Source organism: Eurosta solidaginis, unplaced genomic scaffold (genome assembly GCF_040869045.1).
Source record: "Eurosta solidaginis isolate ZX-2024a unplaced genomic scaffold, ASM4086904v1 ctg00001019.1, whole genome shotgun sequence".
NCBI lineage: Eukaryota > Metazoa > Arthropoda > Insecta > Diptera > Tephritidae > Eurosta > Eurosta solidaginis.
The window spans coordinates 76730-98175 of record NW_027136912.1 but is presented as its reverse complement, the minus strand read 5'-3'; positions in this window follow the sequence as shown (position 1 = coordinate 98175).

Genomic DNA, 21446 nt, shown 5'->3' with positions numbered 1-21446 from the left:
CCAGCAAAAAGATACACACTATTGTTCAACACAAAACTATTGTTGAATACAATAAAACAAATTTTAAGAAGAGGCAAAATAAAAACATTTAAATGACGCTCAATGCGGGTCCGGCAATTCAAGCGATTTTGTGTATCTCCACAATCCACATCTACAGCTGCAATACCACCAGTGCGCATTAAATGTTTTGTGTAGCAAATTTAAATAGAAATGACATTTGTTACACCGTTCTCAAATTGTCACTACACTTAGTGGCTTGATAAATAGTTTAGGATGTGTAGTACACATGCGCTTTTGTTGCAAACGAAACAAATAAGTAGGTATTTTCGAAAGTTTTTAACACCCTTAAAGGCACATACTAACGCACATCCCCAACAAAGTACACCCTTTCACACATAAGCAAGGTCATGCACAACTTTCGCCACACACACACACACATACGACTACATAATTTTTAGCTCTCTACCACTTTGCCTACAATTTATATCCTGCTGGTTTAATAGCAACGCACCACATTTACTTATAATCAACTGTAGTAAGGGGGGGGGGGGGGGGGGGGTGAAAAATTCAAAAATACGCAACAACATGCTGTGCTACTGAGTTGATTTGCTTAGTTTGGTTTTGCTGATTGCTTAACCCAGACGCTCAACAATTATGTCCTACTAAATGCCTGTAGCGATCGCACAGCATTCCAAATTGAATAAAGCAATAAAGTTAATTTAGTTGCATGAAACAAGACAAGACCAAAAAGAGAAAAAAATAATAATTTAGACAAATAAACGAGAAAACTTTTGTCAGTCCCTTAAATTTTGTTTCAAACTTTTTATGTGGTTTCCTTTTTTGTTGGAATTGTCTCACTTTTCGGGTTTTGGTCTTATTTGTTGATGCCCTGCGGTCAAACCAACTAGTTTTATACTAGAGAATACTAGTTTGCCTAAAATCCCAACTAGTATGAGTTATGTAATTTCTCCATATAAGCAACTGGTATTTTTAGCACGACGATTCCCTACGAAATACCAATTGCCAGTCTCTGCATCATACCAATTGACAAACTAGTCATCATATACGCCAACTTCGTTCCAGATGCCATACTAGTCAGCATACCCATCAGGGTCATACCAATTAACTTAATAGTCAGACTTTGCTCCAGCATTATATCAAATGGCATCTCAAGATGCAGGTCTAAATTTATGGGCTCACCATGGCCAGAACATTCCCACATTAAATCCCTCAAGCCAAGGGAACTTTTAGGGTTCACCATCGAAGTCGGCTGGGATCAGGTGCTGACCAATGGTCGCAGTGCAATCTTCAATAAATTATCTATCTGTCTACCGGAGAAGGAATGAAACAGTCGTGGTTGACTGTGTAAAAACAGGCAAATCTGAACTAGCACCGTCCTATGATGAGTGTTAATGGAGTTCAGAATGGTGGTAGTGATATGCATTTTACGGAAGTCATGCTGATGACTGGATAACCGAAGAATTTCATTTAATTGAGGAAAGCGTAACGGCTTTAAATGTTTTCGTTGCTGCCTAAAGGTATAGTATCGGTAGATACCCGCTGGGTTTCCGGTCTCTCTCTGTTATTCTTGAATGGTAAAGGCTTTTAACAACAAGTAGAAAAAATGAGCTAGGCTGCTGATGCCCACATGGCCAAAGTGTTTTGGCATCGGCATAGCTTTTCCGTCTGGGACTATTGATATGGAAGGCTTGGCCTTTTCAATAGCTTCTTTAACCTATATTGGAGTAATGGTGAAGGTCGACTCGTCATGCTTATGTTTATGTGGCCATTGATTTGGACGATATCGAGCATTGTCAACTGAAGTATGCATTGCAAATTGGCTACAGGAAGTACTCGGGCATTTCCTCAAGTCCCACAGACAAAATTCTAGTCGAATAAATAAATATTAACTAGTATGAATAACCCCACAAAATTCTAGTTAATGAACTAGAATGTTCTTTGGCTTTTGACTCCAGGGTGTCTACACGCTTACAAAAACATTTTGTGGTTTCTGTTTATTAGCGACTGTCCCAAAAGTGTTTTTATAGAATAAAGCGTCGAAAGTTGTGATGTCTATGCTTCTTGTTGGTGTAACTCTGCATTGCTCGTTCTAGGCTAAGCGCAAGGCTGAGCTATCTAATTCGGATTTTGGACACATTCTAACCACAGGTTTATTCTTAACTTCTTAACCGTTTAAAGTGCTTTATAAAATAGCTCTATAACAGTAAGGAATAATTAGACGAAGAAGGACAGAGGTTTTGCTTTTTTTCTCTTCTTATTTAGCTCTGATGGGAACTATATGCTCCGCGACTTGACCAAATCCTGAAATTTAGTTGGTTGTTCTCTCTCCTTCTCACCATTATTCATCCTTCAAGAATGCTGTAACTATTCGTGATTTGGTAGACCAGGAAACTTTGAAGCATTTCTTCTGTCATGCACCATCTAAAGCTCCTCACTTTCACCCCTTTAAGCCTCACGTTTCCTTCTTGCTCCGCCTCTCCTATTTGTGCACCTGTATGCAGAACAAATCAGTAGTCATCGATCTCGCCGACATAACCTAATGTCCGTAGTATATTTGAACGTTATGTGTGCTTCCACTGCATGGTATGGTATTCGTTTTCCCGGAAGCAATCATTAGCTGTCTCTTCCGTATGGAGATTCTCGACGTAGTAGAATGCCCACATATTGTTGCTGTGTTAGCAGTGCTTCGTTCCATTTAAAGGGCGCGACCACGCACGATTTGTCATCAAAGTTCTCTAATGGAAATCTAAGGCAACTTGCAGTTACAAAAGAGGCCGGCCATAAAGTGAATGGTGTTAGAAGTGTAGGTTCCACATTGGAATTGAAAAGATTGTTGGTGTCATGTGGGGGCACATCGTATGCATGTTGATTCTGGACAAGACAGAATTTAACTTGTTACAGTATCCAGAACGAAGTTAAACCATGGTGATCGCGTCTCTCTTGGTAGTGTGCTTCATTCTTCTGCAAGAGTAGGATATTTTATATTGTAACGAATGTTAGCAGCACTGAGCAATGCTTTCGTCTCTAAGCCGATGCTGAGCAGTGACGTGAATACACATCCATAGATCAATCATTATGTATCTACATAAACGAAACAATAATTACGTCTACACATATGTACCATGTACGTATACGAGCAGCGGAGAGTCAATGCACAAACACATGCATATATCTGAGATACTCCTATAAGTATGCAATGAGAAAAACTATAAAATTGTGCAATTGTAGTTACAGGAGAAGTTTGAGAGCTGCTGGACTAATAGATTCTTGAAGCGCCTAGAAGATGCGAAGGTTGAAATCAAAGAGTATAAAAGGCGGCAATTGTAGAGGCGCTGGAATTCAGTTTGATTTGAGCTATCAATCAGTTTGATTATTAAGCAAGCTATTCGTTGCACAGTTTGAGTGTTATTGTGAAGTACTTTAATAAAGGCCATTTTGCATTATTCAATATTGGAGTTATTTATTCAACAGTTTAGTGATTCGAACTTAGCAGAGGGTTGCAAATAAGAAGATTTGTAAGTAAATTCGTTACAATTGGTGTCAGAATTGGGATTGTTGAATAAATTCCGAAGATTGGGAATACAACTTGGACATGGCAAAGTTCAGTGAAGTGAAGATCCAGCAGCTGAAAAAAAGTTGGAGAACCGTGGATTAAATACAACCGGCAATAAGATGGAACTGCTAGCACGGCTACGAGAGGTAATGGAGTCGCAAGGAATTGATGTGGACGAGTTTGTCTTTTATCCTGATGGGGACGAAACAACAACAAAAATTGAAGGGAAAAACGAAACATCGCTTACAGTTACGAGCACAGACATGAACATGATATTGGCTGCAGTAACTGCTCAAACATCGACAGTGGCATCTCAGTTGGAATCGCAGGAGACACGCATAATATCGAAGATTGAAACACAGGAAACACACATTTCTACACAGCTCAAAGAACAGAAGGCATATATGGCATCCCAACTGGAAGAGCAGAAGACATATATGGCATCCCAACTGGAGTCGCAAGAGACACGTATAACATCTAAGATGGAAGCACAAGAGGAGAGCTTGTCATTGCAGGTGGCGCAGATATCTTCGCAGTTGGAAGCACAGGAAGCAAGGGTAACATTAAAGCTGGAAGCACAGGATACAAAAATTGTGCAGCTCGAGGACAAAATTGGGGCTGAGATAGAAGCTTTGAGAGGTCGTATACAGGAGTTGCAACTAAATCGGCCAGCTGTTTCAGCAAGCAATCCAAAGGTAAAAACACCATCCTTTGACGGGTCTGTTCCTTTCTAGGACTTTAAGCTACAGTTTGAGAAGACCGCAACATTGAACAATTGGAATGCTGATGATAAAGTTGCTGCACTGTTCATGGCGTTGGAAGGGCCTGCAGCTGAGATTTTACAAACCATTCTAGAGAGACGATACGGAACTGAGCATAGTAGACAGATATACCAAATGGAGTTCCTGAACCGCTTCCAGAGGCCTGGTGAAACTTTGCAAGGATTTGCGTCGGATATTGAAAGGCTGGCACATTTAGCGAATGCAGACACACCCGTGGAATATACTGAAAGGGTAAAGATTCAGAGCTTTATAAATGGCATACGGGACGTCGAAACAAAGCGAGCTACATACGCAAACCCAAAGTCAACATTCGCAGAAACGGTATCACAAGCTCTGATTCAGGAAACAGCGTCGCTTCTGCGTAAGCCAATTTTCAAAGCACGCCGTGTGGAAGTAGAAAGGCCAGAGGGGGTAGATACAATTTAGGAAGTTCTGAAGGGATCACAACAGAAAAATTCCGGAGTTATGAAGTGTTTCAAGTGCGGTAAACCAAGTCACATTGGCACGTCATTGCAGCACCGATCCTGGTAGTTCCAACTTGGGTGGCCGTAAATGCAAAACGGGAGGAGATGAGCAACAGCGTGCCAGATGTAAAAATCGAGAGCTAGCTCCAGCTGTTGAATGTCCTGTGATATCTATATCACAAATTGGAAGGAAATCAAGCAGTCTTACCGTCAGAGGGAATGTGGATGGCAAGGAGCGTGTACTGACTGTAGATACGGGTGCAACTCATTCCTTGATTCGATCTGATTTAGTCAACAGGAGAGTAAAACCGTTACATGGAGCAAGGTTGCGTACGGTCACAGGCGAGTATAACCAAGTCCAGGGAGCAGTGATATGTGAAGTCCTAATTGGGAAGGTCATGGTTCTACACAAATTCGTTGTGGCGGAGATCGTTGATGAAGTCATATTGGGAGTGGACTTCTTGGTAGACCATGACATCAAGATCGATATGCAGAAAAGGGTGATGCGTTATAAGAACCAGGATATACCACTTAACTTCAGTTTGCAGAAAGGATTCAGTAGTAATCGAGTACTAGTGGAGAAGACTCGACGAAAACCACGGAATTCAAAGGCAAAGGTTAATAGGTCGAATGGGCCAAATAAAGCAAAATCAAAGATACCTGCGAGAGAAACACTGGCATTAAAAACACCCAAAAGACGCAGGAAAACGAAGCAACGAATTTCCGAGAAAGAATGCGAGGGTAGTTTCAAGCCGGAGCGCACTACTGTTGTGAAACGCGGGAACGATACTGATTATGCGAAGCCAATCCGTTAAGTGCAAGCTCGGCGAAGAAGTTCATTGGCCAAACAACAGAGAGCGAGGGAACGATCAAGACTAATGAGTAGTAAGATGAAACGCAGGTACAATGAGAACAAAATTTCGGAAGGTTTCTTGGAGAGAGATTTGGTACTGTTATACAACCCTCACCGGCGGAAAGGTGTTCCCTCCAAAATTCGTTGCAGTTGGGAAGGCCCGTACAAAGTTGTGAAGAAGATCAGTGATACCATCTATCGCATACAAACCACTGGGAAACCACGGATTAGGAGAGTGGTTCATTTGGAAAGATCGGGACGATCACACTTAGGTGGAGGGCAGTGTAACGAATGTTAGCAGCACTGAGCGATGCTATCTTCTCTAAGCCGATGCTAAGCAGTGACGTGAATTCACATCCATAGATCAATCATTATGCATCTACATAAACGAAACAATAATTGCGTCTACACACATGTACCATGTACGTATACGAGCAGCGGAGAATCAATGCAAAAACACATTCATATATCTGAGATACCCCTATAAGTATGCAATGAGAAAAACTATAAAATTGTGCAATTGTAGTTACAGGAGAAGTTTGAGAGCTGCTGGACTAGTAGATTCTGGAAGCGCCTAGAAGATGCGAAGTTCGAAATCAAAGAGTATAAAAGGCGGCAGTTGTAGAGGCGCTGGAATTCAGTTTGATTTGAGCTATAAATCAGTTTGGTTATTTTTCACAGTTGGTATCGTTGCACAGTTTGACTGACTGGTGAGAGTATAACCCAAACGACTCGCTCAGAATAGCATGATGAAGAAACGAAACAGAAGAGAAGGAAAATTTAGTCGTAAGCCAAGTAAGATGAAAGTGCTGTTACGAATTTGCTGCAAATCCTCTTAATTGCAATCCCCTGCTAAGTTCGAATCACTAAACTGTTGAATAAATAACTCCAATATTGAATAATGGAAAAATGGCCTTTATTAAAGTACTTCACAATAACACTTATACTTTGCTACTCGCTGGCTTAATAACCAAACTGATTGATAACTCAAATTAAACTCTACTATTCGCCGCCAGATCGCGTGCTTAATCAATAACTGATTGATTGCTCAACTCAAACTGAATTACTTCTTACTCGCCTGTCCCGCTTTTATAGTTTACGCTGCATACTTCTAGGCTCTTCTATTTCCAGAACTTAATAGTTAGTTTCGGCTACAAAATCGCCAGCCACAACTACGTGCACAAATTATTGCTCTCTCTTGTTACAACTCAGATAAGATATATGCATGTGTTTGTGCATTGACTCTCCGCTGCTCGTATACGTACATGGTACATATATGTAGACACAGTTATTGTTTAATTTATGTAGATACATAATGATTGAATTATTGATGTGCATTCACGTCACCGCTTAGCATCGGCTTAGAGACGATAGCATCGCTCAGTGCTGCTAACATTTGTTACACTGCCCTCCACCTAAGTCTCCACCTAATCTCTCGATCTAAACGCTGCTAGCATCGCCAAATGTACCACTCTTCAATTTCGTGATCTCCCAATTGCTTGTATGCGGCAGATAACATCACTGATCGTTTTCACAACTCTGCTCGGGTCTTCCCAACTGCACCGATATTTGGATGGAACACCTTTCCGCCGGTGAGGGTTGTATAGCAGTACCAAATCTCCCTCCCGGAAACCTTCCGAATTATTTTCCTTGTCGTACCTGTGTTCCATCTTACTACTCATTATTCTGGATCGTTCCCTCGCACTCTGTTGCTCGGCCAATGAAGAACTACTTCGCAAAACTTGCGCTGGACGGATTTGCTTTGCATAATCAGTATCGTTCCGACGCTTCACAACAGTAGCGTGCCTTGGCTTGAAACCACCCTTGCATTCCTTCTTCGTTTTAGTACGTCCGTTAGGGCTTTTCAATGCCAGTGTTTCGCTCACAGGTACCTTCGGCTTTGATTTGTTCCATCAACCTTTACCTTTGAATTTCGTGGCCTTCGTCGAGTCTTCCCCACCAGTACCCGATTACTGCTGAACCCTTTTTCCAAACTAAAGTTAAGTGGCACATCTTGGTTCTCATAACGCATCACCCTTCTCTGCATATCGATCTTGATGTCATGGTCAAGCAAGAAATCCACTCCCAATATAACTTCATCAACAATCTCCGCCACAACAAATTTGTGTAGAACCATGACCTTCCCAATTAGGACTACACATATCACTTCTCCCTGGACTTGGTTATACTCGCCTGTTACCGTACGCAACCTTGCTCCAGGTAACGGTTTTACTCTCCTGTTGACCAAGTCAGATCGGATCAAGGAATGAGATGCGCCCGTATCTACAGTCAGTACATGTTCTTTGCCATCCACATTCCCTCTGACGGTAAGACTGCTCGATTTTCTACCACTTTGCAACACAGATATCACAGGGCGTTCAATAGCTGGATCTAGCTCTCGATCTCTACCTTTTACTCGCTCTTGCTCATCTCCTCCAGCTTTGCGTTTACGGCCACCCACATTGTTGGAACTATTAGGACCAAGATCGAAATGACGTGCAATGTGACCGGACTTTCCGCATTTGAAGCACGTGATAACTTTTTCACTCCGCTTTTGCGATCCTTTCAGCGCCTCCAATATTGCGTCTACCCACTCTGGCCTTTCTACTTCCACTCGGCGTGCTTTGAAAACTGGCTTACACAGAAGCGACGCTGTTTCCTGAATCAGAGCTTGTGACACCGTTTCTGCGAATGTTGGCTTTGGGTTTGCGTATGTAGCCCGCTTTATTTCCACATCTCGTATGCCATTTATGAAGCTCTGGATTTTTACCCTTTCAGTGTATTCCACGGGTGCGTCCGCATTCGCTAAATGTGCTAGCCTTCCAATATCCCATGCAAACTCTTGCAATGTTTCGCCAGGCCTCTGGAAGCGGTTCAGCAACTCCATTTGGTATATCTGTCTCCTATGCTCAGTTCCGTATCGTCTCTCTAGAGCGCCCATCTATGCTTCATAACAGCTCCGTTCGCCCTCTGGAATGGTTTGTAAAATCTCAGCTGCAGGCCCTTTCAACGCCATTAACAGTTCAGCAATTTTATCTTCCACATTCCAGTTGTTCACTGTAGCGGCCTTCTCAAACTGTAGCTTGAAGACCTGGAAAGGAACAGAACCGTCAAAAGATGGAGTTTTTACCTTTGGATTACTCGCTGAAACAGCTGGGCGATCCATTTGCAACTCCTGTATACGACCTCTCAAAGCTTCTATCTCGTCATCAATTTTGTCCTCGAGCTGCACAATTTTTGTATCCTGTGCTTCCAGCTTTGATGTTACCCTTATCTCATGTGCTTCCAGCTGCGAGGATATGCGGGCCTCCTGTGCTTTCAATTGCTCAGTCAACTGAGATGTCATATATGTCTTTTGCTATTCCAGTTGATTTTCCATCTTGGATGTAATCTGTGTCGACATTTCGGAAATTCGCGTCTCCTGTGCTTCAATCTTAGATGTTATGCGTGTTTCTTGCGATTCCAGTTGAGATGCCACTGTCGATGTTTGAGCAGTTATTGCAGCCAATATCACTTTCAAGTCTGTGCTGGTAACTGTCTGCGATGTTTCATTTTTCTCTTCAGTTTTTGTTGTCTCGTCGCCATCAAGAGGAAAGGGTTACTCTTCCACGTTAATTCCTTCTACTTCCATTGCCTCTCGTAGTCGTGCTTGAAGTTCAATTTTAATGCCGCTTGTATTCAATCCACGGTTCTCCAACTCCTTCTTCAGCTGCTGGTTCTTCAATTCACTCCACATTGCCATGTCCAAGTTGTATTCGAAGTCTTCGGAATTTATTCAACAATTCCTCTTCTGACACCAATTGTTACGAACTTGCTGCAAATCCTCTTATTTGCAATCCCCTGCTAAGTTCGAATCACTAAACTGTTAAATAAATAACTCCAATATTGAATGATGGAAAAGTGGCCTTTATTAAAGTACTTCACAATAACACTTATACTTTGCTACTCGCTGGCTTAATAACCAAACTGATTGATAACTCAAATTAAACTCTACTATTGGCCGCCAGATCGCGTGCTTAATCAATAACTGATTGATTGCTCAACTCAAACTGAATTACTTCTTACTCGCCTGTCCCGCTTTTATAGTTTATGCTGCATACTTCTAGGCTCTTCGATTTCCAGAAATTACTAGTTAGTTTCGGCTACAAAAATTCGCCAGCCACAACTACGTGCATAAATTATTGCTCTCTTTTGTGACAACTCAGATAAGATATACGCATGTGTTTGTGCATTGACTCTCCGCTGCTCGTATACGTACATGGTACATATATGTAGGCGCAGTTATTATTTCGTTTATGTAGATACATAATGATTGAATTATTGATGTGCATTCACGTCACTGCTTAGCATCGGCTTAGAGACGACAACATCGCTCAGTGCTGCTAACATTCGTTACAGTGCTAAAAGCAATCTGTCATATTTGAAATAGCTAATCGGCCCCGTGACCGAGCAGCAGGCGAGTCCAAATATGTAAAAAGAGTTGAAAAGTATACGGTTCAGAGACAGTAGGAACATCACATCATATCGGGTAGCATTCAAATTTTACAGGGCTTGATGGACCACGGCGACCAACAGAAAAGTGAGAGTTTTCGTGAGGTCATAGAAGTTAATCGAATATAGTTTTCTTAAGAGCGTTGGCTCGCTACAACTAGTATTATAAGAAAGAAGCTTTGGGTGGAATGCAAAAGCGCCCATCGGCTGCTGAAGGTGAGGTAAGAACGCCTTTAAGAGGAAGCAAAGACCCAGCGCCACAAACTTTAGTGCCGGCTAGCCGCATCGATAAAACATGTAGGATAGATGCATCCCAATAGAAAAGTAGCGGCTCTCTTGGCAGGTGCGGGTCAAATTTCAACCACAAAATACACGCATTGTAAAGTGGGTGATAAGCCAAAAGGAGATAACATCAAGACTGCGGCTTTTCCGGGGGGCTTAACAGAGGTAACGCTAATATTCGAGCTGTTTCTGATAGCATAAGCGACGTAGAGAAGCAGACCATGATTGTGGCGCGAATTTGTCCTAGCCAAGTCACGTAGAGATCTTCAAAAAGGGAACTAATAGATGCCGAACTCCAGGACAAGAAGTTTTTAGTGACACAAGTAATAAGCTGAAAAAGTAATTATTCCAGTACTTGGTTTCTTCAGGTGATCAACTAAAGATCTGTGCATTGTTTGAGTAAGTTTTTTCTACCGAGATGTGGAACCCAGATGCATCTTCTTGACCTTAACTAAAACCCATATATTATTTCATATTTTGCAGCTCAAAAAATTTTATGCGACAACACTTTAGCTGCAGCACTATCATGAAAATTGAATTTCCTAATGTTTTCAGAATATTTCACCGCATTTTGAGATATAACGGGAATTTTTTTGCACACGCATAAGCGCACACACACACTCGTGTGCCTTTGAGAAATGCAAATACGTAGCAATGGAAAATTTTATAAAGCAAAAACTAGTAAAAACTCATACTAGATCATCAAAGAAAGCAAAGAAACTTTCAGCGCCTCTGGTGCATTGCTAAATGAATGGTGCGAAATTAAAGCAAATACAAAAGCTTCAACGCAAAGCGATATAAGTAGTACAGGCATGAGCAAATACCGCAATGCAGCGGTAAAAGCGACCACAATAATAATGACAAGCCAAAGCAATTGCAAAGAAATCAAAAACGGGAGTAGAAAAGCTTTGACTAGGTGGATTGTGATAGGAGTGTGGGTAGGTGGAGTAAAGTGAGTGTCCATTTGCGAATGGGTACCGAATACTTTTCTTTTTTTGTACATATATTTTTAATTATTTTTTAATGAGGGCAGTGAGTTTGTCAAATGGTTTTATGTCTAGTTAACTGCGACTTCATTGAGTCTCTTAGAAACGATTAGAGTAGGTAGCTACCCCTGTATGGGAAGCTGACTTGGGCACCATGAGGATTTTTTGGAAACCACATAAGATAAAGGCGATGTAAGCTATACAATCTAAGGAAGTCGTGACGTAGCAACGATATAGGCCTAATTCGGTTACCTAAATAAACCCACCAAAGTTCAAAGTAAAATTGGACTGAGGCGCATTAGACTTGTCGTGGCTAGAGCTGAACAATAAAGCATGAAATAAGGATTGTTTCTCGTCGTCCTTCATGCATTTGCAGCAAGTGTTTCAAAAGTGTTTTAAAACGTAACGCATTAAGTTTCTGTCTACTGTAGCCGCCAGAACGGCAATCTAAGCCTTTGTACACCAAAGAATTCACGCAGAATGCCTTTCCTTCAGTGCCCGCCAAAATTATCTTACTAGGTAGAGTGTGCCAAACTTTCCTTCTGGCTATGTTCCGACCTTGCACTATTTTACTGCATAAGATGAATCCCTTAATAAATAATAAAAGTGGCAAGGGCACAGTCGTTGGCGCATTTTATACGGCTGCACACGAAATCAGGCAACCCCAGTGCGTTCCACTAAACCAGCACCCAGCAGCGCAGAATCACCTTGACTACCATCTCACTATTCCAATTTACAACAATTACCGAGAGTCTCCGATTACGGGCGATGGCCTTCCCGCAGTACAAGGAATGCAAGATCTTCCTTGCCCCTTCTTCGGCATTGGGGCCCTTATCTAAAATAATATTTGAATATTTAACCCTACCAGCTTGTATCTACGTTACTCTCCCAATCGGGCGACTCCTGGAAGCGGGTGTCTTATATCTTCCCGCAAAAAGAACTAGCTTCGTTATTTTTGGCAATCGATAAACTTTTCTGCATTTAAGCCAGATTGAAAGCCTAAAAGAGGATATCTTGAAATACTTTCAGCACAAGCGCAGCTAGGTAAACTTTGCAATTGTCTAGACTAAATGCAATAGAGCGTAGGAGTGACATCAGACTGCATATTACTTGATATTCTGAAAACTATTGCCAAAAATAGAGCTAGATGTGTTACCCTATTCCGACCCTCCTGGCTTGTGCTCTTGCTTAAATCTGGTAAACAGCCGGAGCAACCAACCTCTAACAGGCCACTTTGATTTCGAGATTTTCGAGCGTATAATTATCGAGGGCCTACAGCTAACTCTAGAATGTCCAGGTGGCTTGTCGAATAAGCAATATGGATTTCGCAAATCAAGATCCACCGTAGATGCAATACAAAAGGTCGTCAATATAGCTAGAAAAACTATCTCTGGAGGCCAAAATAAAAGGAAGTCCTCTGTTCTGATTACGTTGGACAGCAAGAACACTTTTAACACTGCGAAATGAATACGGAGAATGGCAGAGCTGCGAAGCTTTGGGACAGCAGCTTACTTACGTAGAACAATAGGTAGCTATTTTAAAGACGGAGTACATCTTTTTGACACGGATCAAAGAGCAAAAGAGTGCAATATCACTGGAGGCGTCTCACAGGCATCTGTTCTAGGTACAATGCTTCGGAATGCAGTGTATGACGGGGTGCTAAACATTGGTCTACCAGAAAATACGTAAAATGTGGGATATGCTGATGATATTGCAGTGGTAGCAGTGGCTCAGAAACCGGGCCTGAATCAAGCATTATGTAGTGACGCCGTAGGAAGAATAAAGGAATGGCTGACCAATACGGGACTGGAGTTGGCTAGCCAAAACACAGAAGTGGTATTAGTAAGCTCCAAATTGTCGGCGAGCAGGTTAGTTTTAACTGTTGGGGATCACCAAATAACCTCACAGGATTCCCCAAAATACTTAGGAGTACATGTTGACTTTAAGTGCAACAGGAAGGAATGTTGGACTGCAGTGAGCAAAATGGAATTTATAGTCATGACAAGCCTGATGGATGCTAAGAAGGAGCGCAGAGAAATACGCAGGCGATGCAGTGGCGATTAAACCGCCACTCAGGCCAAATTGCGGGAACCTGGGCGCAACAGTAGGCTCTTAAAAAAAGAGAAATATGAACGCCACCCTGAAGTAATGCGAAAGTAGTACCAGGGTGGGCGACGGTACCAAAACTGGGGTTATTATTTTTTAGTCTACGGTCACACGGTTGCTGCGATGGTAGCAATTATGGTGCATTAGGCATTCTCCCGCAAACAAACAAAAAAACCCTCCGGGCTTGAAGCTGCATGCTGAGGCGGACAGATCTACAGCTCTTCTAAATTATAAGAAAGGCTGTATAAGGTTGAACTGATAGTGATAATGAAGTTCATGTCCCAACTCTTACAGTAAAGAAGCTATCACAATCCATGTATAAATACTCAATTAAAGTGATCTGTGACTAAAGCATTATTTGTAATGGAAACTAAGCTGGTGGCAACATAACAAGAAAGAGTAATTAATAGAGTGGAGTGACTCAGTTGAAGAATATTAAACCTTCTCCTCGTGCGTCGAATATTTCTTTTCTCTCGTTCTAAGGCCAGAAGAGGTCTAGAGTTGTGATCAACAACAACAATTATATATAGCTTCTTATTTATGCTCAATAATGAACACTAAACTATAAATAAACCAAAACTTTATGTAATCACTTTCATTGTTCTAAATGAGTTATAACCAACTGCCCTTGGAACGTTTTTCATTTATGTAAACTTCACGTTCATGTTCTACTTAGAGTCATATTTAAGCCATGTCCTGCTTTGCCTTTCACATCAACCATTACTCATTACTCAAGTATATAAGTACTTTGTATGTTTAGCAAATATTTGCTCCCCAATCAAAGGCAAACTTTTCCGGCTTGTCCATGCAAATTCATCATCTAAAAGACTAATGCGCCTCATCGCTTGCCTGTACGTATCTGAAATATTTTGTTACTTTTTAACTTATCTTTTTGATTGCGCGCTTGAAAAATTATTAATTGTTGGCTGGCAGTGGCTGCCAAATAAAGAAAGAAAACGTACGGCTTCATTGGGGCGCAAAAAGGATGTTGTATATTTGTAAGATAAGGCGGGTTTGACGGTTGCTCCCTAATAAAGTCGCTTGTAGGCTCATCATTAGCACTTCGGTTCTAACATTTAGATGCTTTTTTGACTCTCAGTTTTCACTTGGGACGTATCTAAAAGCGTTAGCGTAAGTAGCAGCTGCTCACTTTTATTTACCATTAGAGTAACGTCAAGTCAATTTGTGTTGATAAGAGTCAGTCTTTGACAGATTTTTATTGAGTCGTTAAGAAGTTTTAGTAGTTAGCAACAGTAAAAATTAAAAATAAATTAAGATGATAAATACACCAAATCATTTCTAAATCATTTTTAGTTTGAATTTTTTGATCATAGGCGGATAGCACCTGTCAGCTGCGTAATGACTGAACATTGATTTCTCTGTTCTCTTAATCTGTACTTAAATTTTAGTACTACAGATTTTTATCAAAATTATAGAAAGTGCATCGTTTGTTTTGTGGTAACTAAGAAAAATTAAACGTTTCTTGTAAGATTTTACAGTTTTTCAAAAGCTAGTAATAAAACTATACTTTCATATTTTAGTACATACTTCATTTTACACTTCACAAAACATGCATACATTTGCTAAAACATGTACTAAAAATTTAGTACCAAAAACCGAAAACTGTTAAAATTTAAAGCGGCTTCACGAAATACATAATGGCAAATCCCAAAAGCTTTTGCTTCTTTGGATATTCGGGTTTTACACACGGGCAAAAAACTTAACAGAAAAAAGTACAAGGACATTAAGTTTAACCTTTTAGCTATCCGATGTGATGATTTTAAAAATCAAGAAAGTCGACAGTAAGTTTTTGCAGAACTTCGAAACGTAAAAAACGTCAATTTTTACACTTTTTCAAGCGATACCCTTGATTTTTTTATAATTTTTTCGATAAAATTTTGTGGCATCGCTGAAACGCTATAGAATTTGAACTGACTGTTGTTTTTGAGATGGTGATTCTAAAAGTATGAGCAAAATTAATGTGCCCCTTCAATACTCAAAACTATCATCAATCAAAATAGCGATACTTTTTTTTGTCATTTTCAATATTGACAGTTTTTGGCTTATAGCTCTTTGAGGCAACTGATGATTGAAATTTGGATTATGCACGACAATAGCCTATCAGGAACTAAAAAGCCTGGGGCTTCAAATTCGATGCGCCCCTTTCAGTTTTGAAGGTGGAGGAAGAAAAGTGGAAGCACTTGGTTGCGTAAATTTTGAGCATGTTGATTTGTGGGCATTGCAACAATTTTACTTTTATCACCTCATACCCGTTTGTTAATTTTTTCTCTACACCACGGTAGTATACCATCAATTGCCTCATTTTGGAATATTCACGCAAGGAAAGTTATTGATGTTTGTACATGGGGCAAATATACGAACTTTCTGAAAAAAATTGGCAATCGTCAAAAAGTGTAGAAAAAAAATTTTTTTTTAACCAGGTATTATTTAAAAGTAAATGGAAAGAAACACAAATTAGGTACAAAACTTAAAAAAAAAATTTTTTTCTACACTTTTTGACGATTGCCAACTTTTGGCGAAAATTTCGTATATTTGCCCCATGTACAAACATAAATAACTTTCCTTGTGTGAATATTCCAAGATGAGGCAATTGTTGGTATACTACTGTGGTGTAGAGAAAAAATAAAAAAATGGGTATGAAATAGTTGACGGTTACCCGGTTTCATATTTTTTCCGATATCTCTAAAACCCGGTTTCGGGTATCAACAAAATATTACCTAAATATACCCCACACAGATATGTACATTAAGCTGGGTTGATTTGCATGGACGAAATTTAACCCATATCGCGCCATCGATTTTTCGATAGGTTTTGGACTCAGGAAAAAAGTTCCACTAAGCATACCCAAAAAAATAATTTTAGAGCCTGCAAAATTTGAGTTTTTTGACATTTTTTTTCTCTGATTTTTAAGGTTTTTTCATGACCTACTTAAAAAAATTTCATTTGATTTTAAAATTTTCATGTATACCCTGTCCGACTCAAATTGTACATCCTGATAAAATTTCAACAGAATCGATTAAGAAGTGTAAAGTAAAATAATTTAAGGTTTTCCGGGTTTATATTTTTATCAATATCTCCAAAACCGGATCTCGGGTATTAAAACTTTTTTACTTAAACATACTTCGTTCACATATATATATGTTTTTAAAGTTTCAAAAGAATCTGTAGAAAGGTGTTAAAATAAATGTGTTGCAAACTTTGCAGTAAAAAATATTTGGCGGTTATTCGGTTTTATATTTTTACCGATATCTACAAAACCGGGTTTCGTGTATCAAAAAATTTACATAACTAACAGCTGCATATATCTCCATATTTTGTTAAAATTTCGATATAATCGGTACAGAAGTGTTGAAAGAAATGTACATTTAACATTGCGACCACAATTTATATATATTTTGCTCGATCTTTTGACTATATCTTTTTGAGGCATTATGTAAGACGAGTAACGGCGTGATACCATGTTTCAAAAAAAATTGTTTCTCCAAAAAAATCAACGTTTGGCGGATTTCCCCATAAAGGTAAATAAATTGATAAAAGCTAAAAGTATATTGGAGAATTTTAAATCTCTTCATACCTCAGTAATAAATCTTATGCTTTTTGCATATTTGTACGTACTGAGTTGTTTTAAATTTTGACTGAAATTTTTAAAATTAATTGAAAATACACTCAACTCTTTCTTTAAATACAAAACTAAAATTTCTTGAATTTTTTCAAATTTTTTGTAACTTATTTTGAAGAATTTTTTATTTCCAAAATTGTTTCTTTTGTAGTTATTGCCGGCCAAAATTACTAAATTTCTATATTACCAAGTACTTTTAAGGCTTAACTAAAATTGTTTGCGTGTATGGAAAATATATCGATAGAACACTGAAGTCTCCAAAGTAATAAAAAGAAAAGTATTCCGAAAATTAGTACTCAATTTTATAAATTCCCAAAATTTTAAGGGTATGTACAAAACACATCTTTAAGAACCTAACTCAATTGATATAAAACTAGAAAAGGTTGTGTTAAAAAATATCAAAATTAAATAAAGTACTAAGAACGTATGACGAAATTTTTTTCAAAGATTTACTAACATTATTTGATTTTATAGGAAATGTAACGCTGGAGCAGTATTTTATTCTTTAAAATAAAAAAAAAAATAGTACGAACATTTTAAAATTTTCGAAATTTTTAAAACCTAACTTCATTGTAGTAGTATTAAAAAATGTTGCATTAAAATGTTTCAAAATTAAATGGTGTACTAAAAACTTATCACGGAACATTTTTAAGCGAATGGGAGCTTTAAGTTCTTCTTTACATCTTTCTATTGTTCTAAAACATATAAAATTTTTGGTTTACATTTTCAGACCAAATGTATGTACTAATGGTTTAGTACGAATTATAAACGTAGCTCGATTAAATATCTTCGAAATTATACAAGGTACTAAAAATTTGAAAATTGTCTTGCAATTTCTAAAAGTAAAATTAATAAAATGATTCCAGTGATCAAAGAATTACTGCAGTTTATAAAAAAACATTAAAAGATGGGAAGTACTAAAAAACGTGGTCGCAAAATAAAAGAATTAGTACCAAAACTTTGAAATATAAGTACAAAATATTTGCAAAAATCAATTCTTGCTACTACAGAAATTCTTGCACTAAAACACTGTTAAGAAAAACCAAGGTTTTAGTACCTAAAGCTGACATGTGGCAAGAGTTCAAAAAATGCAATCCATAGAGTTAATTCAATCATTTTATAACACTGATGCATAAATGATAAAAAAAGTAGAAACGCAAAAGTCGTTTGTTAGCAAAAATTTAGTACTAAGGTTACAATCCTTCTAAATGTTTCAAACGTAAAATTTTAAAAAATTAAGAAGTAACTAAATCGTACATTTTGTACTCAAAATTAAAAGTCTATTTTAAAACAATTCTGTATTTGATACTAGCAGATTAGTAACAGATATAATATTACTGTAAGAAATACATAAATGTACTAAAATGTTTACAGAAATTTGCAACAGGGCTTAGCACAAAAGATTTGCTTTTTTAACGAAAAATATTTGTACTAAAAATTAGACCTTAAATTTTTGTGGAAAATATAAAATTACATAAGAAAAATAGAGTTTGTTGTTTTAATAATAACTAAATATAATATGAATTCGTATTCGCAAAATTTAGTACAAAATATTTGCGGCATAACTTGGTACTACAAGTGTTTATATTACTAAATGCTTCCAATTTTTTCTACACAACGTGCATAGGTGTACTAAAAAATCGTACTAAAAATTTAGTACTAAAAATTATTCCTGCAAAGTGATGCAATCAAAACCCAAATCTTTGTTGCTAAACGCATAAAAGAATAAAATTTGTTGGTATTTGCAAATTAAGCACAAAACATTAGCACTGTGAACTTGTTAATAAACATTTTTATAAAGAAAAAATTGTTAACAAATGTTCAACTGAATAATTTCCGTTTTCCAAATTCCATCACAGAGCACACGGCTATTTGCTACTCGGTACTCTTACTCAATTACTCTTTGGCCTCTAACCATACTTTCATGCTCACAGGCGCTCAAAAGCAATGAGCAACAAAAAAACCAACGCAGAATAAGTGTTAATGATGTTTTCAAAGCAAAAAATGGAAAAGGCAAAGGCGCTTTCATATTCAAAAACCCTGGCGCATAAACTCACATGTATGTATGCATGTCAACCAAACCACACACATGCACACAGTGCTTACGCATGCAAACACATGAGTGAGTATGCTTACTGCAATCACCGAAGTTGCTTTTGCCTGCCCTTTATGCGCTCGTGCCTTTTTTATAACTTGCAGCTAGAGAGCTATTGTTTTTTTGTACGCATATTATTTTCACACACCATTTTCGTGGAACATCATATTTGTTTTTTTTTTTAATTTTTACCAGATATTTTTCTTCATGCACCATTTCATTTGAAAAAAATGTATGCTGCTACCGCTTACTTTGAGCTTTTAAAAGCTGCAAGGCACTTTTGACTTTTATGATGTGTAGAGCTGTTAATTTTCAAAGGAATTCTTTTTGATATATTAAAATAATTTCTTTTAAGTATTTTGCTGGTTAGAAGTTTTAGTGTCACGCAGAACGTAACCAAAAGCAGAAAACGAAAAATATGCTTCTCGAGCTTTTAAAATTGACCAACCTTGTGCATGGGTTTGTCACGGTTTTCAAACCTTGTACAAACTAAATGCTACTTGGAGTAGAGGTCTTCATAGCTTTTGCAACTTAAACAATTTAATTTGTTTAGTAAAAGAAGGGTAAATAGTTTCGGTGTGAGGACATTTGGCTAGTAAAAACAGTGTATAATTATTATTATTGTAACGAATTTTAACATCAAAATTTTAGAAACAGGGTTTTCAAATAGAAGAAATTTTTTCTAAGCAGTGTTACCCCTCTCCAGTATTTGCCAAGCATTGCGATTGTACTTCTGCCATGAAAAGCTCTGAGTAAAAACTCATCTGCCTTGCCGATGCCGTTCGCTGTCGGCATAAAAGAAATATGTCCCTTCCCGCCAATTTGTAGGAAAAATTAAAAGGAGCAAGACGCAAATTGGAAGAGAAGCTCGGCCTAAAATCTCTTCGGAGGTTATCGCGCCTTGCATTTATAATTTTTGCTTCTTAACCGAACATAGTTACTTCCACTTCCGTAAATCTTCCACAGAATGGCAAGGGTTGAACAAGCGAACCGGCTGTACTGCGGTAATATAGATGTACGCCACACCTTCTTCGAAAGCGAACATTTTGTACAACATCAAAGAAGAGTGGAAGAGACACTTGCCGACCTATACTCGTGTAATGTCATCAGTAAGATGACAATCCAAAGTGACAGCTGAGATATGTGTGCTACGAGTAATTTTTTGACGTATGAACCACAATTCAAATGATATAAGAGCATTCACTCACTGAATTGAGTGACAATAAACCTGACCCCCAGTGAGTTAGGGGGATTTTAATATACCCGCTGCCGGTATGCCTGTTGTAAGGCGCGACTAAAATACCAAATTAATTCAAGGGGTTGTGTAGCGCAATTCTTTGAAGGGGCTCCCAGCGCAATATACAGCTTCTCCAAGTCAATTGTTTACCTCACCTACCCGTGGCGAATACTGTTTCGTTAACAGCCGATGTTCTAGCGTCCCCAAGTTTCTCATGGATCTAGGGAGTAGGAGAGCGGGATGGCCTATAAGTTTTCATATGGTCGTTTCCAAGATAGTCGGGCTAGTACCTCAGTGGTGCTTGTTACACGAACGTACCGGATCTGCATCTGGCAAAGGACCATCAACATCGATAACACTCCCCAGGGGCTTCGAGGACTGTCTTTATGGATACATTAACAACAACAGCAGTATACCTGAATGCCTTGGGAGTGCGTGCGACGCAAAAAGTCACGGCGTCATACATAATTAGCACCTTCAAAAATAACTTTTTAATTTAATTCTATCTAATTCACTTATTCAACTTTTAGCTAACAAAATATTTCACTTCGCACTTAAAATAAGAGAAAAGAATATTAAATAAAACAAAAATCTGGTTTATTATTATAAATTAACATACAATTCACTAATGCGTGAAAAATCGTAAAACTAACAAAGCTTGAATACTAAATAAAAATGCGTATTAAAAGAGAAGAAACAAAAACACGAATAAATCCAAAGCTGGTACGTAGAAACAAAAGAAAACATGAATTCAATTTCAAGCTGAAATAACTGAAATTCAACGCATTTAGCTCTTTTCGCACATTTCTCACACTTAAGTGCGTTTTTCACTCTATTTTCATTGTGCGCCACGGCGTATGACTAACATTTTAAATTTAAGCAAATAATAATGTAAGACTAAATTACTGCGTATTATTCTTAAAAGCAAAGATTTTT